Source organism: Bemisia tabaci, chromosome 3 (genome assembly GCF_918797505.1).
Source record: "Bemisia tabaci chromosome 3, PGI_BMITA_v3".
NCBI lineage: Eukaryota > Metazoa > Arthropoda > Insecta > Hemiptera > Aleyrodidae > Bemisia > Bemisia tabaci.
This window is the reverse complement of record NC_092795.1, coordinates 43013352-43029803: the sequence shown is the minus strand read 5'-3', so window position 1 is coordinate 43029803 and position 16452 is coordinate 43013352. Positions and strand designations below refer to the sequence as shown.

The 16452-nt window shown below is 39.0% G+C and overlaps 1 protein-coding gene across 1 annotated transcript in view; it reads left to right on the top strand.

Annotated features, from left to right (window-relative positions):
- The window catches only part of LOC109037551 (uncharacterized), a 46067-nt gene that overhangs the window by 21988 nt on the left and 7627 nt on the right, over positions 1 to 16452 (top strand). The gene's annotated exons all lie outside the window — the stretch shown is intronic.

Below are 16452 nucleotides of genomic sequence, written 5' to 3'. Positions count from 1 at the left end.
AGCAATTTTCTTGCAACTTATCAGGAATTTGACAATAGTGATGACTGTTTCCGACTATTTTCGGCACCATTTTTAAATATGAAGTAGGTACCCTCATATAATTTATTGCTTTCAAGATACTTTTGAAAACTCTGCTTTAAATGCAGTTTGTAATCCGTTATCAGCACACCACCCAACTTTCATCATCAGACGAGGTGAAGAGAACCGCCAGTGCCGTCTTAAAAATTAAAATGAATTGACAAAACAGCGGGGAAAAAAAATGTCATCACAGTGTGAGAAGAAACAAAAATCGCGTAGCTATAACAGGATTACGCCATCTGACAACTATAGTACGGACACTGGAATAAAGTAGATTGACAGTGAAACTCCCCAACCTCGTTTGCGATGTTTAAAAAATCTCCGCTCCCATTTTACTTTTTTAGAGAAGAACAAATCGGTATCATTCCTTGAAGTTTTCACAGAGTTTTCCATGCAGAGAGAAAAAAAATCACGGAAGTTTACAAGAATTAACGTTGAGTAGTTTTCCGATTGAAAAATTAAGTATGACAGGAAGTCTGCAACGTCGCAGTCGAGATGCGTGGTCGGGTAGTTTCCCACAACTGACCTCACGATCTTTGGAAAAAATTAATACAATTTTCGAGCAATTCGTTTCAAAAAGTAATGTTTAAGTATAAGAGATAATTTCATACAAACTGGTCACCTCAGTTTTTTTTAACTCCACGCGAAACTGAAAATGGTCGCCGTCGGGATGTAGTTTTTTCATGTAGTAAAATCATTTAACAAAACAATCAAATCATACCCCAGCCATAGTATATTTTCTAAAGCAGGAACTTCATGAATGCTAAAAAAGTCTATGCAGGGAATGCAGTTACTACCAAGTTTTGAACCCTGTCGATTTTAGCCATTTTTTAATAGAAAAAATTCTTCTTTTTTCGCTTAAAAAAAGTTAGCTACAAGACTTTCACATATTAAACGGAGGAAAGTAAGGTGAACTTAAAGTATGATTCAACCAATATAAGTAGAGAGAGATCCAAATGATATTTGCAGAGGAGCTTACCTGTTCCTATTTGTCATTTTCAGCAGGGATCCTAAAAATGCACGAAGAGACTTCTTGGCACTCGCAAGCAAGGGCCTCGCAAGACAGCTCGTGTTTTGAAATATTTGCGAGACAACTATCATATTGCAAGTAGAAATGAGTTATGAGCGAATTGTACCTAAAACCTATAAAAAGCTCATCTTTAAAAGCTCGTGTTCTCGTTTATGAACTTGTAAACAACTTGTTTACAAAAATCTCAAGATCCCTGAACCGATGTGACAAAATAATGCAACCAATAGCTCCAATCTAACATTCATCTCAAGGCTGGAAGATTCGAATAAACCACTTCATAAAATCAGATATCATTACTCCTTGGCCTTGACCAAAAGAGTCAAACAGCTATCTCATTGCTCAATCATTTGCTTTGAGTAAGTTTGCCATCGATATTCATGTTTCAAATTATCGATGGAAAAGTCAAAGAATTTAAGAAATATTTTAACACAAGATAAAAGTTAATATTGCTGAAAAAAAAACTCCCCCGTCTGCTCCTTCATTCTGACTTTTTGACAAAAAAATTCTTATTCCCTGGCCAGCAACAATGACCGACCGTTAAAAAGCTTTTTTCAATAAAAAAAAAAACCCCTTCAAGATGTTCTTATAGAAAACCCTTTCGGGCATTTTTAGGTAAAATTTAAATTTGCTGAAACTTATGTAAAAAAAGTCTTTAAAAAACCAACTACTTTTTTGATAGTTTTATAAAATTGTTTCAATCTTTTTAAGTGTTAAATAACTTCAGCAGATGTCTATAGAATTCTTCAACACACGTTTGAATTAAATTCTATCTTCATCAATACTCCAAAAGGATATTCTCATAGATCAATGTTTACAGTATTTTAAGGGTTGTCACTTTAAAATTCGTGAATGTTTTACGAGTTTTTTTCAACAGTCGTTGTTACTGCGAAATTTCTACAACTTCATGTTTTTGAGCTGCAATCCTCACAATTCATGATCGGATGTTTGCGTGTTTTTGACTATCTATTCAAATTAACGAATGCATTTTCTAAATCCCACTTTCTTGTCCTACACATAACGCCAGTCACGAGCTTTGGCGCAAAACACATTAGGAGGTGCTGCGCCAAACAACCTGATTCCATGGCTGGGTGCCACCATGCCGCTTTTCAGTAAAAGCTCAAGTACTCAGAGCTGCGTCCCACATTATCAAACCCTACTTCCAGCGTGACACCTCTCCTCTCCTCCCTCACACAACCCTTTTCCGTTTGTTGTGTGCTCATGGACGAACTCAAGCGTAAGGTTTGAACGATTTGTCGTGCGTCGATGGGCCTTTACAACTACCAATGTTGTAAATTCCTGTGCATTACATTTTATCAGTAACATCCATCATCATTATTCATGTCTTGTTACTATCTTATTTCTCTGGTGGAAATTCCATACCCCAAACCCACCAGTGCCTCCTTCTATAAATAGATACATAACAAGTTCCTGGTCCCCCATCCCCCAGTGGAAAAACTAGAGATAGACCTCAATTTTTATTTTTCTTTCTATTATTTGTGAAAAAATGAATTGAAAGAAAATAAAGAAAAGAAAATTAAGTGATCCGAACAGTTTCTAATGATGAATTCTATGAAGAAAATGATGAAATTTCAGCTTTGATTTCTTTTCTTTCTTTTTTTTTTTGACGATGACAATACTTGGATTGCATTTTGCAAAAAGTAACCACTAGCATTGCAATGATGCTAAGATTGTGCAACTTCATCTTTTGCAATAAAATTGCGGAAATCGTGAAAAACTATGAAATTTAGATGGTAATTTTTGTCTTAAATTTACCGTTTGTAGCGAGTAAAATAGAAACTATTAATGGATAATCGGGTTTTTCCTCCAAGACAAAAGAAGTTGCACAATCTTAGCAACATTGCAATGCTAGTGGTTCCTTTTTGCAAAATGCAATCCACTTTATCTACCAGCAAGGGGAGCGAGAAAGTAAAAATAGTACTAGTGGTGGAGTGGGATTAAAGGGAAATTTAAAAAAAACCATAAAAATAAAATCAAAAGGAAAAGCGAAACATAAATAGAAATCCCTTTCAGAGTAAATTATAAGTATGAATTGTTCCGTAACGTTACTCCAAATACACCCCTATATAAAATTAGTCCCACGGCGTCGAGAATTCTACGAACGGCCCCTCATTAAAATATATGGAACTTGTCTCGGATTTCTGACCAACTAATAGTCCGAGATCTCGTAGATATTTCAGCTTAGTTTTCTGTAATCTTCAAAGGTCATTGAGGCTGCTCCTAGCGTTGGCAACACTGGTTGGCGGTATTTCAAGTGCAGCTTAGCGCCAGGGCGGCCGCGGCAGTGATGTACAGGCTATTGTTTGGAAACCTCCCGGCTCGCGGTTCGGCGTTTCGTAAACCGATCCCGGCCTCTTTCTTATGAATGAAGCGTTCAGAATTTGGCACGCCGCACAATGGACCCAACCAATTTCAGAGGTCGGGCATGAACTTTTTGACGTAAAATGCAAATTGTGATGTTCATTTCGTCACATTTTAAATTTCAAAGGGTGGTTTTAAAAGAAAATTTCTTGAGAAAACCAATGGAACCACTTTCAGAACCTCAAAGTTTTGTATAAACGGAGTTATAAGCGTTTAAAGTTTCCAAATTTTGTCCGACCTCTAGTATGACTCGATCCATTGTGCGCCGTACAGTGGACCGAACCAATAGGAGAGGGTCGGACACGAACTTTTTGGCTAAAATTTCAAATTTTTATTTTATTTCGTCACAAATTCAGTCTCCAAGGGTGTTGCCGAGAGAAAATTTCACGAAAAAAAAACAATAAAACCACCCTTAAACTGCTGTGTTGTCATATTTTCGAAAAAGTAAGCTTTCAAAGTTTTCAGATTTTGTCCAACTTCTCTTATTGACTCGGTCCACTGTGCGCCGCGCCACGCCTCCACGATGGACGGTGATTGGATCATAAATGAAACCCAAAATTACCCGCCGATCTTAACCTTTCGTCAGAAAAGGGGATCCAGAATATAGTCTAATCGGGAGGGTCACCGGTCACTCCTGGTAAGAAAAAAGGTCCGCGGTTATTTTCTGCGGAACATTTTTGACATCAACTAGCTCCCGGATGCAGTTCTGGTGCACTGTAAAGTAAAGTAAAGTAAAGTTCAAGTGCAAGTTTGTTTGTTTTTGTCTCTCCCTCTCATTTGATGATCTACTCGATAGTGGTTCGTGGTATCGTTTGATTCAAAACAATACAATATAACCTCAAACGAAAATTTTAGGATTTACGCAGGAAAAGCTGAAAACGAGTAAATTCTTACCAATTTCACTTTTCATTGCCATTTTATACTCTTCAGAATAAAAAGTCCAACACAAGAAACCCGTTCCCTCAGGTTACTCAATCGACTTTTGAGGCTATATTTACCTGTTGAACCAATCGATATCGATGCAATCTCGCCTGTTTGATGTATCGAATAAGATTCATATATTTTGTGACGTCATCAGCACGGGTTGCTCTCAAGTGGCGATCCCTTCTATGCCAGACGTGACAACGGCGTGACCCCAGGTTGCCTGGATTCCCGACGGTTGCCTAACCTGCGCGGAAAGAAACAAAAAATCGGCAAGAAGAAGGAAACCAACGGTAGTTGCAATTTCGTGCGGCAACTAATGGTGTCCGACCAGACTAGGTGGACGGTGCGCGGTGCGCAGACGGTGGACGATGGACGGTGGACGGCGGCGATGCTCAATTAATTGATCCGCGCTAATCGCCAACTCGTGGCTTGGCCAACCCAAGTTCACCGCTACCTCAAGTCAAACTCCAGGCACTGCTGCATAGTCGCATACCGCTTCCAACTTACTCGTCTCGCACACATCAATCTGAATTTACTGTCCTCCAGCTCCCGTTTGCATATGTTGATAAGTTGCCAAGGGGGTGTAAAAGCCCGTTACTCACCCTTATGACATCACGATAGGTAGGTACTGTAAAGGCGAGAATAGAAAAAGACCGGAGATTTTGAAATAACATACTTATCTGCGTATTCCGCGTCACAGGCAGTAAGCCAGTATAGTAAAATACATTAGCAAAGGGTCACGTATGTATACTGCCATGCTAAGGAAGAACGCCGTATGAATATTCGAGATTTGCCAAATTTCCTCGCATAAAGCAGTAAAGCACGTATTTTTGAGGAAAGTTACTCATATTTTTCCTTAAAATTTTCAGATATTTTAGATGTAGTTTCGAATGAGACTGCCTGCAAAATTGAAAGAAAAATATTCAAAATTTTCCCCGTAAATTCGTTTTTTATTGAAAGAAATCTGGCAACGTCAAAAGGCTCATAAGACGTTCTTCCTCAGCAGGGCAGTATAGTGTGAAGTTCATGCTGCATCCTCATTTTCGTTGGTTGATATCAAAATTTACATTTCTAGTTGAAATCTCTTGCAAGGAGCCTTTCATGGATACTTTACGCTGAAAATCAGATTAGTTTACCCCCTTTCTCATCCCCATTCTTTTCGCGACACACCCGTGATGCATGCAGATCTATGCCCCAATGCCCCCCCCCCCAAAAAAAAACCTGGCTTTCCCCTTACCCCTCCTCCTCCAAGAATTACAGAAGAATCACCGATACACTTACAATTTTCCCCTCCCTTCATTCTCGCGAATGGCTGGCAAACTTCATTATCAAGTACGACATGCATGTTTGATTCTTGCTATTCTTGTCTACTTATTACAAATTTAATGTTTTCCAACCCAAAGATTTTGATGAAATAACCGAAAGATTTGGCCAATTAACCGTAAGTAATACTAACTAACCGGAAGTGGCCGAAATTTTGTGTTACTTTGTGTTTTACCTCCACGCCGATTAAAAAAGTTGCTGCCGTAACACGGGTGTTACCACAGAACTTTTGCAGAATTTTTGTTAAATGAATTGAAATGTTTTTTACTTTCTCTTACCGTAATGCGCTATCGAGAAAAAAAACCAGTCTTTGTTGGGAAACTGTTAAATTTCTCCCTATAGATGAAATAATTGTCACTGAGTCTCCTCAAGCTAAAAAGCAGAGATTGAGGATCCGGGGTGAGAGATTGCAATCTTGTTCAAGACGACTTCGAAGCCATAAATCACCGCAGTCCCGGTGGTGTACTCCCGGCGGCCGGCCAACTGAAAATAAGTTGCCAGATAATACTCAAAAAAAAACTTTTTTACTTTTGCTCAACTAGCATGAAGGTCACAATTACTACAACCTGTGTTCACGCATGTGTACGTTTAATTTACGTAGCTTTTACACAGTGAGCTCCTCTTAAAGCTTGAATTAAATAGTAGAAAATAGATGATTATGAGATGGACTACATTTTGCTCCACAGAACCATCGAGTATCACGAGGATACTACTTCTAGTTCAATCTGAAAGAAAAATGCGTGCCTTTGGTTTTCTAAACGTAATAATTAGCAGAAGCGTGCCGTGTTTTGCGATATATCGATTGATCTGCCATTTTAATCTATAGGAAAGGATCGATAAACAGGGTGTTCGCAACGGACACCTCAATTATCGATTCTTTACCGTAGCTTCAAATATGGAAATATCGATTATCGATCATCCATGCCTCGCCACTGATAATTAGGTGATTTTATAAACAAACGAGCAATAGTAACTGACATTAATCAAAATCTGATCCAACCCTCATACATTCAAAATTCAACCGCAGTATGATTAAAATTTTCTGGTTTGAGTTTAAATTCACTTTGTTTTAGCATGTATGGCTAAAAAAATTGTTGGATTAAGATTTTTTGAAATTTCTTCAAATAATGCATGAAATACCTGAATTCACCTTTTTCTCCTTCAATTGCTCATCCAACTTGGATAATGGCAATTTGTTGCTTCTCTAGCGTAAGGGCGTGCCTCAATTTTTTCATGAGTCCCAAAAAGCATAGATTTATATGTGAAACAGGACTCAGGTGGAATTAGATACGCCCTTACGCCAGAAGAGGGGCGAATTGTCCTTTTGGTACAATAATTTGATTCAAAATATTTTACCTCGATATCCCAATTACTTTTATCCCGAGATAAAACTGATATTGCTTACATTGTGACCCACGGAAAAGCTTTGAAAGTTGGAAGAAGAGTCTTTTCGAGTAAATTTGAAAGCCCCGCGGAGGAGTAATATATTAATTAAGTAATTCACTCCATTGTTCCATCGGATTAAACGGAGGAGTGCGGGCTAAGGCTAATTATTGGAGACCAATTAATCATTGAAGATCATGCTGTGAAAGCTCGAAACGCTCGAGCGAGATGACTTAGTCACGTCCAGGGCTAAGTCCCAAGCCTCGGATCTCCCCGAGTCAGTTCGACGGAGACAATTGGTTCCGCATTTTTTGCTCATCGTAAGTGACGCAACTCCCAAAGCGGTCACTCCTTTGAGTAAACACGTAGGTGTCCTACTTCGAAAATCAAAACTAGGCGCACATCATTGCGCTGCGATGCATCCGTTGAATGTCGATTTGTCTTTCCAAGGTGCATCGCCGCGCATACATCTCGCAGTTTTAAAACTCCCATATCCACCCGTCATCGACGAGACGGCCCGACGTCCAAGTTACGTCAAACTAATCAATCTCTGGGGAAGAGGAGTGAAATTGTGAAATTTTCTTATGCAAAATTTGCGAGCATAGCTAGTGCATTTTACTCGGAGGTACGGCCTCACTTCACTTCATCTGAAGGTCTAGAATAACCCTCTAGTCTGCCGTGCTAAAGAAAAACGCCGTATAAGCCTTCAGGCGTTGCCAAATTTTCTTCGATAGATCACGAATTCGCTGGTAAACTTATGAGTATTTCTCTTTTAATTTTTCAGAGAATATTGTTTGTATTTTGATCCAAAGTTCCTGAAAATTTCAAGGAAAAATATTCATAATTTTCCTTAAAAATAAACATGTTATCAAAGGAAATTTGGCAACTCTCGAATGTTCATACGGCGTTCTTCCTTAGCACGGCAGTAGCATAAAGGAAATATACATTACTTTGCTCCCACCCTCCTTATCACCGATCTCGACCTTAGTTCAAAAATTCTGGAAATGAATTCTCAGTATAGAAAAAAAACGAAGACAAAGAGTTCTAAAGAGAGAATAGGGCCGGCCGGTTTCTATGCGTGAATCACAACAAAAAGTCTTGCAAGTTAGCCATAAGATAGATTAGTCGAGACAAATTTAAGAATTCATTGAGTAATAAGCCAGTCTTTGGCAAATGCCCGGCTGGATAGCTACCAGAATTTGAGGTTTTCAAGATGCAGGCTCAAATGCGGTTGCGGTTGGACATCCACGGAATTATCCTGATTAACGAGCTCATCAATTTCTTCCCATTACAGAAAGATAGAGATGAGGACAAAGTGAAAAATAGTTTCTGATTTCAGTATTGGAAATCCATGAACCTAGTTCATAATGGGCGTAACTTGACTATTAGTGGCCCATTTCACTGAAAAAATGGTATGCTATTTTACCACCTAGGATGCCGAAAATGTGTCTGATGATCTTAAGATGCAGCCCTGATTGCCCACGCAGTTGAATTTGCATCCACAGGATGTAAAGTTAACTGCGAGGGCAGTAAAGGCTGTATCTTGGGATCACCAGACACATTTTTGACATCTTAGGTGCTAAAACAGCGATATATCGATTGATCGGCCATTTAAACCTATGGAAAAGTATCGATAAACAGGGTGTTCGCAGCGAACACCTTAATAATCGATTCTTAACCATGGCTTCAAATAGGGAAATATCGATATATATCGAAGCACGCCACGCCGCTGAAATAAACGTACTCTCAGACTAAGTGCTCCGTCATGACTGACGCGTTTACATGCTCATCTGCTCATGTTAGGGGTGGAAAGCGGGTGATAATTGCAGCACGGAGATTTGCAGACTCGATGAATGAATGAATAAAATCAATTCTTTTTAAGCGAATTTAATGTAGGAGCGAAATATTTTATCGCACGGGGAGACGTCATTCTCGCGAGACCGGGAGTGACCGACGACCCTACCTGACCCGACATAGCGCCATAAACCAGCTCTGGTCATCGACTAACGGAACACAATGTTTACTGGGCTCTTCCCGACTTGCACATGCCCGCCGGGATATTGGCATCGGGATACTGGGTTGTCGACCAAATCAGAGGAGGTCTTCCTCTATTACAAGTATATTAATCACCAGAAATTTGTTTCCTAGAATGCCTTACTCTACTTCTCCTCCTTCTTTTTCTTCTTCTTTTTTTCTCCCCCTTCTTCTTTTTTCTTCTTCTTCTTCTCCCTCTTCTTCTTCTTCTTCTCCCTCTTCTTCTTTTACATCTTCTTCTCTCTCTTCTACTTCTCCTCCCTCTTCTTCTCCCTCTTCTTCATCTCCTCCCTCTTCTTCTTCTCTCTCTTCTTCATCTCCTCCCTCTTCTTCTTCTCTCTCTTTTTTATCGCCTCCATCTTCTTCTTTTTCTCCCTCTTCTACTACGGACGATTAAACTGATTTTAAGGTCCAGACGTAGAGTGCTTTATTTATTTCTTTTTTATTTTTTATTTTATCATAGATAAATAAATAAATGATTTTACTTTTAAAAGAAAGCAACAAAAAACGGGGGAGGGGGGGGTAAAATTAAAAATGGCGATAAACAAAAAATACTCAGAGATAAAAAGAGACACAATTGCAAAAAGTTTAACAGAATTTTAAATATCTAATAATACAATGAAATTAAAAATTTATAAAGCCGAGGCTTTAAGGATATAAGTTTGATTTACTTATCATTTGGCCCACTCACCTCATCCACACTGAAAGCTCACGGTTTTTAAACTTGTGCAGTTTACGCAACCACCTTTTCAAGAATCGTCTCAAATATCTTGATTTGATAAGTGTAATTATTGCTGATAGCCAATTCATCCACCTCCCACAATTAAATTTAAATTTAAATTGTACGTTGCACCTTACTTCCCACGCTGAAATAACACCTTTGGCGTATGATGCACTGTTGACAGGCCCGTAAACGAAGAAATGAAGATCTTGACCGTTGTGGTGATTAATAGCTTGCCGTGCCGGACCAAGAGCGACGTCTCAAATCATCCGTGAAATGCCATGTTATGTAAATGCGCTTATTGTCCTTAAATTAATTTAGTGGATTTGGCAGTAATCTTGTTATATCAGTCTCGATAAATTCGGACGGGCCTGTCTGTTTTATGAAAGGTGAAGGTGCCGGGCTACTTATTCCAGTTCACGAATTAACACGCGAGGTTTTCATCGATCAGTGATCTCACTGACTCATTCTAATCGCGATTCTCACCTGTACTTACGGATTCAAAACGGGGGGGTCATCTTGAACGTGAATGATCGATTAACATTGTGTTACGTTTATGACAAGCGTCTCACTTTTTGACGTTGCAAAATTGTATCTACTTCAATCTGACTACCTGCTTTATTTCCAACGTCGATCAGCACAACGGTAAAGTTGAGTTTTGCGTATCCATACTGCAGAGTTTAAAAATATCGCATTGTGTTTTATCGGTTTAAGGGGAAACCAACCAAAATATTGCTTTGATATTTTCTATGAATATTTTTTGAAAAAAGGAAAAAAAAACCTCGCGGTAAGGATTTTGCCTCGCAGATAGGATCCGTGCCAAACCCCTCCCAATTCCCTTGCCGCGAGAACTTTCCTATCCGCGAGGTCAAAACAGAGGCGGATCCAGCAATTTGGCAACACCGGATTCCCTCCATTTAAACCTATGTTATATAATCGATTCTTGTGGGAGCACCTGGCCCCTCCGACAATCGATACATTTTCATAGGTTTAAATTGAGAAAAAGCAATGTTGTCAATTTTCTGGATCCGCCAAATGGGTCAAAAATATGTGGCGAGGTGTCTAGGAGCTTGCTGCGAAGTAAAATTTTCTCTAGGGTAACGTCGCGTGTCTTTGTGAAACCGCAGTCTTGCTTTCTCCTCTTGGAGCTCACAATTTTATGGAAAATTCACTTTTTTTAACCAAATTTGTGATTACCACTCCTGTCATTTAAAAATTATCTTTTTGAAAAGTGTTGCAAGTAGACTTACTATAGAGAACCATATTCATGATTTGGATCGCATTTTGCAAAAAGGAACCAAGAGCATTTCAATGTTGCTAGGATTGTGCAACTTACAATCTTTGCAAAAAATTCCTGAAATTATGCAATAACTAATATATACAAAGGTAATTTTCGTCTTGAATTCATATAGTGTATGTGGAGTAAAGATAAAACTCGTTTAGATGATCTATTCATATTTACAGGATAAAAAAAGTTGCACAATCTTAGCGACATGGGAATGCTCTTGATGGTTCCTTTTTGCAAAATTCAATCCATTTAGTCCTAATGCGGAAGACAAAATTTCGGTTCGCAGGATTAATGAGAGTTTTCCTCTGTTACAATTACTGTGATAGTGTCTCACATCAGGAATTAGTAGAATTTGTATTTGAAACGTCCCGCGGGCACTACGGTAGATGCAGGTCATGTCTGTGGTCCAAGGGTCAACTCGCGTAACTTGCCACGGGTGACCGTTGCAGTTGGTCGAGGAAGTCGTTTGGCATAAGGACGCTTCACCGGGAGCATTTTACACGTTTGTTGAGGAGCCACAGACGCATCGACATCAAGTGGGTTTTGTTGGCAAAGTTGCCAAGATATTGACAAAATTGAGTTTGAGTCATCGGAAGAAAAAATATATACGAGATTTACTTATATCATCCACGTATAGTGATTCCCTCCCTGCGGGCCGATTATTGAAATTGATCGACAAAGGAGACAAAAGAGGTATGGAGAGATCCTATTGGTGAAAGCGGGTGGTTGCAATGGAAAAAGGAGGTAGATAATAGACTAACTAACGGCAGCTCACGAGAAACCCGACGGTTAGTCTATCATTTTCTCCCTCTGTCGATAGGAACCACCCATTTCAACCAGTAGGATCGCTCCATACTCCCTATGTCTTCTTTGACTATAGATTTGCCCATCAATTTCAATAATCAGTCCGCTGGAGGAAAATCAGAATAAAGTCCCTCGTACACAAAATTGGAAGTATTTATGCTAAAGTGAACTATGTGCAAGTGGAAAGACGGGGTGTGCTCGCTTATTGAGGGCCATAACGATGAATGGGTATTTTAAAGCGCCAGTGACGTCAGAGGCAATGAAGCCGTCTCCATTGTCGTTCTTCCTCGGCTTTAACTCATGAGCCCTGTCCACTACGCTCTGGTCACAAGCTCACGGCTCACGAGTTCACGGCTCACGAGTTAGCGCTCAGTTCCTTTTGATTTGATGTCAAATCCCACTTCTCCATTTTCTCAAAAAGAACTATATCCTTTTTTTACATTGTTTTCTAACTAGCTCACCACGAGCACACCCCGTCTTTCTACTTGCACACAGTTATCTTTAGAGCATAAATACGTCTAATTGCTGGAAGACGGACATCTGTTGTGGGGCTGCAAAAATCGTTTGATAGTCTTCTGAAAATAAAACTTTTAGTCGTCATGATATTTCCTGGAAGCCTTATTGTTAGTATATAAAAAATAGCTTCGAAATCTCCTACCAAGTTTTCTCGATGTTCAAGGAAATCAAATATGTACTCTACATAAAAAGGTATGCTAAATAATTTTCTAATCAAACTATTTCCAATTCTAAATGAGTATATATGAGCATAAAATTGACTGCATATAGGCCCACAAGACTTCTCAAGCCCCGGGTGTTAAAGACCAAGTTTGTGACTAGAATTGCGCTGTTGAATTTAGACCCTTTCGCTTATACATAGGACAAGATTGCCCGTGGAGCATTATACGTAGACCAAAAAAACGGACTCTTCGGGTCATTTTACGAGGGGCAAATTCTTTCCGAAGTGTCCTCTTGATCACTGGCGACGCGCCAGCCTCCATTTAAAGAAGATCCGATGGTCGAATCCAAAATTCTATGGATCATTCGCACTCTGAGATCAAAGGTGTACTGGGATTGTTTCGACTTCCTTAGAGCTTTCATCGAATTGCCGTCGACATAAAAGAGCACTTAGTTTTAACAAGAGTTACGAAAGTGTACGGATTAATTGGACGTATTTCTGCCAAATGGAACTATGTGCGTTACGACGTGAGTCCTGTTATACATATATTCTTATGGATCTCAAGGCTCATGTCTTAATGCACATACGTCCGTTTAGCAGAAATACGTCCGATGGAGGAAGCAACATTTTGTCCGCTCTAGTAGTGCTTTTTGACCTAGCCTACAATTTGGAGGCATTATTACTGTTCACCTGTTTTACAAAAAGGCTCTTGCTAAATTGCACGTATTTCTGTCAAACGAAAATATAAACGAGTGGGAAAAATGCATAGGGTGTGCTCTAAAAAGCTGCATAAGAGACAACGTTGAAAAGGGTGTGGTTCCCTTTGGAGAGATGGAGAAGCGGGATTTTACATTCTGTCAAACGGAACTATGTGCCATCTAAATGCTGCACTCATGAGCCATGGGCGTGTCACAAGAGCGTTGTGGACAGGGCTCATGAGTTAAAGACAGAGCGGAGCCCCGCCGCCGCGGCTCAGAGACTTTAACGCAGCGGTCGAAAAGTAGGCGCACCGACAAATGCGAGTCTCCTGACACACGAGGACCTTATTACTTAAAAATTTTGCTCACGCTGAACAACGCCAGAGATTTTTGGATATTTACCTAATAAGATAAATTGAAATCTAGATAGCATTTGTGCTTTGCCTGCAAGAGCTTCGATTGGCAAAAGACGCGATTTGCAATGAGTGCGACTCATTAAAGCTGCGAATGTGGCAAAGTTGCTGGGAAAAAAAGGTCTTTAAATACTTTTTGAGGGTAAACTGTGCTAATAACGTAAAATTAAGCAAAAAGTTGTGTCCGTAAATGAAGTTTCTAATAATCAGCGGCACGCATTAGGACGTATTTCCACCAAACGGAACTAAGTGCATTAAAACATGAGCCCTGAGACTCATACAAATAAATGAATAACAGGGCTCACGTCTTTATGCACATAGTTTCGTCTCGTAGAAATACGTTCATTTGTACTTCGCGTGCCACTTCGATCGGCGAAAAGCGCGATTTCAACGAGCACGACTGACGACAGTTGCAAATATGGCTACATTGAAGTAAAAAAAAGTATTCGGAAAATTGTTTGAGGAAAACTTTGCTGACCACGTGAGATTATACTAAAAGTTGTGCATTTAAGCAAATGCTTAGACTTTTAGCCGCACGGGCCACGCGGGACCTGCCTAATCGACCGAAAATGTGATTTTAGTTCAAGTTGAAGTCGACCTTCAGGACTTCGGAAAAAAAAATTATCCGTCGGACTTTTTCATGGACTTAAAACCTATCTTAGTGAATTAATTGAGCCTAGCCGTTTCTTCAAAAGAGCGAAAGCTGAATGGAACTTGTAGGTTAACACTTGGAAGTTCTAAAGGGTCTTCTTGTCTTTTGATTTGATCTAAGATTCTTCACTTAAATATTAATTTGTACTATTTTAGTTAAAAAAGTTGGTTTCACATTCTTTCCTTCATTCAAGCTTTCAATTATAAAGCAACTTATTATGCTATACCTTAGTACAGTTAATTTACTGCAGCTATATCGTCTCCATTAACAATCATTACACTGGGAAAAAAAACAAATTGGATTTAGAGTCCAGACTCTTAAGAACATCGACAAGAAAAAATACTCTTGATTCAATCGGATTTTTGCTTAAATCAAGAACCAAGCCTAGCCAGTCAATTTGAGCGGATTTCCTTTTGATCCAAGCAAAAATCTGATTGAATCAAGAGTATTTTTTCTTGTCAATGTTTTAAAGAGTCTGGACTCTAGATCCAATGTGTTTTTTTTTCCAGTGTATTGGTTGTTAGTTTTTCTTTATTCATTTTATGTTTCAAACCCATTTATAAGATATTTATGCTTCGAAGTCACTTCAAGTTTAGTTATTGAACGTCTTGTTAAACTAACCAAGATCCCCATCTCATTCTTCTTTGTAAAACTATGTTTCTTGAGAACCGCGGGATTGATGATGTCACGAATAAGACCTTTATTTCAACTGGCACTTGGCAGATAGTTCGAACGTTTTGACTAGAATTTTATGGATAGAGATGAGTAACGCGGGCACCAAATAGCACAAGACTCTAGCTTGGTTTCCTAGTAATTGATCCGAGAGTTACAGTAATAGTGTGGAATATCTGACGGTTGCGTACGCAACTGACAGTAAAAAAGCTGAGTGAATTCTAGCGGACAGAAAATGATGACTCACTGATTTCATCCTCGAACAATGCGTTTGCACCGTCTGCGTCCATAAATCATTGATACAAATTAATACCGAGACGAAGAATGTTTTAAGCCGGCTTACAAATCCGCGCTATACGGAGACCATCAAAAGTAACTTCAATGAATTGTTTATGGTCATTACACTTTGCCGCCGATTCCATCGGTGTTATTCAAACTCGTGTATAATTCGTTATCAGCCCATCGTGCCGTACTTTGATGCATCATTTTCTCAAGGAGATCGCTCTGCGCAAAATGGTGATGTTTAGAAAAAACAATTTTTACTTTCAAGCGGTTTTTGAATGAAAATAAAAATCAGATCCATCGCTTTTCTCTTTAAGAGTCACTTTCATCCAACATCATCCATGCGGGATTGTTCGGTATTTATTCAACTCATTTTTATTTATGATGTTCGATAAGTTGTATTTCACTTCTTTTTTTTCCTTTTTTCTTTTTCTTTTTTCTTTTTTTTTTTTGCTTTTCTTCCGGACAAAATATGGAATCTTTGAAAAAATTAATGCTCGAATCATAAAGGCCCAGATTTAGCGATGGCAAGCATACACCACCGCCAGAAACTGGGTTCGGCCATCGTACTTGAAATAAAACTTCCTACTTTTATCATCGGATGCATTAACGAAGAGGTGAACGGCACCAAAACTCAATAGATAAATACGTACTAACCTCGTCGAAAATTCCGGAACATCATAAGGAGAAAAATAAACAAACTTGACTTAACATATACACTGATGTTTAGATCAACGGCGAAATAAGGCATTCCTTAAGTAATATTGACAGCAAGTGAAATTACATCAACTCGTTTAGGACATGCTGAATACTTATCATTTTACCTTATCGAGGCATTGCGAAATATTTTTGGAGGGGTCTTCCCGTCGCTTCTTTCAATTATATGCCCTAAGAATCCTACGATATTTCGTCCTAAGTTTATGCTGATTTTAGCCTTATCTCAAGTATACAATAAACAGTTCAAAATGTAAAAAGAAATAAGAGGAAACTACCATCGAGAGAGGTATACATCCTAAAAGATGGCTAAGGCAAATACTTTGGTCCACCTCTCGTCAATAATATACATTGACCTTATTATTAAACTAGGGGATACGC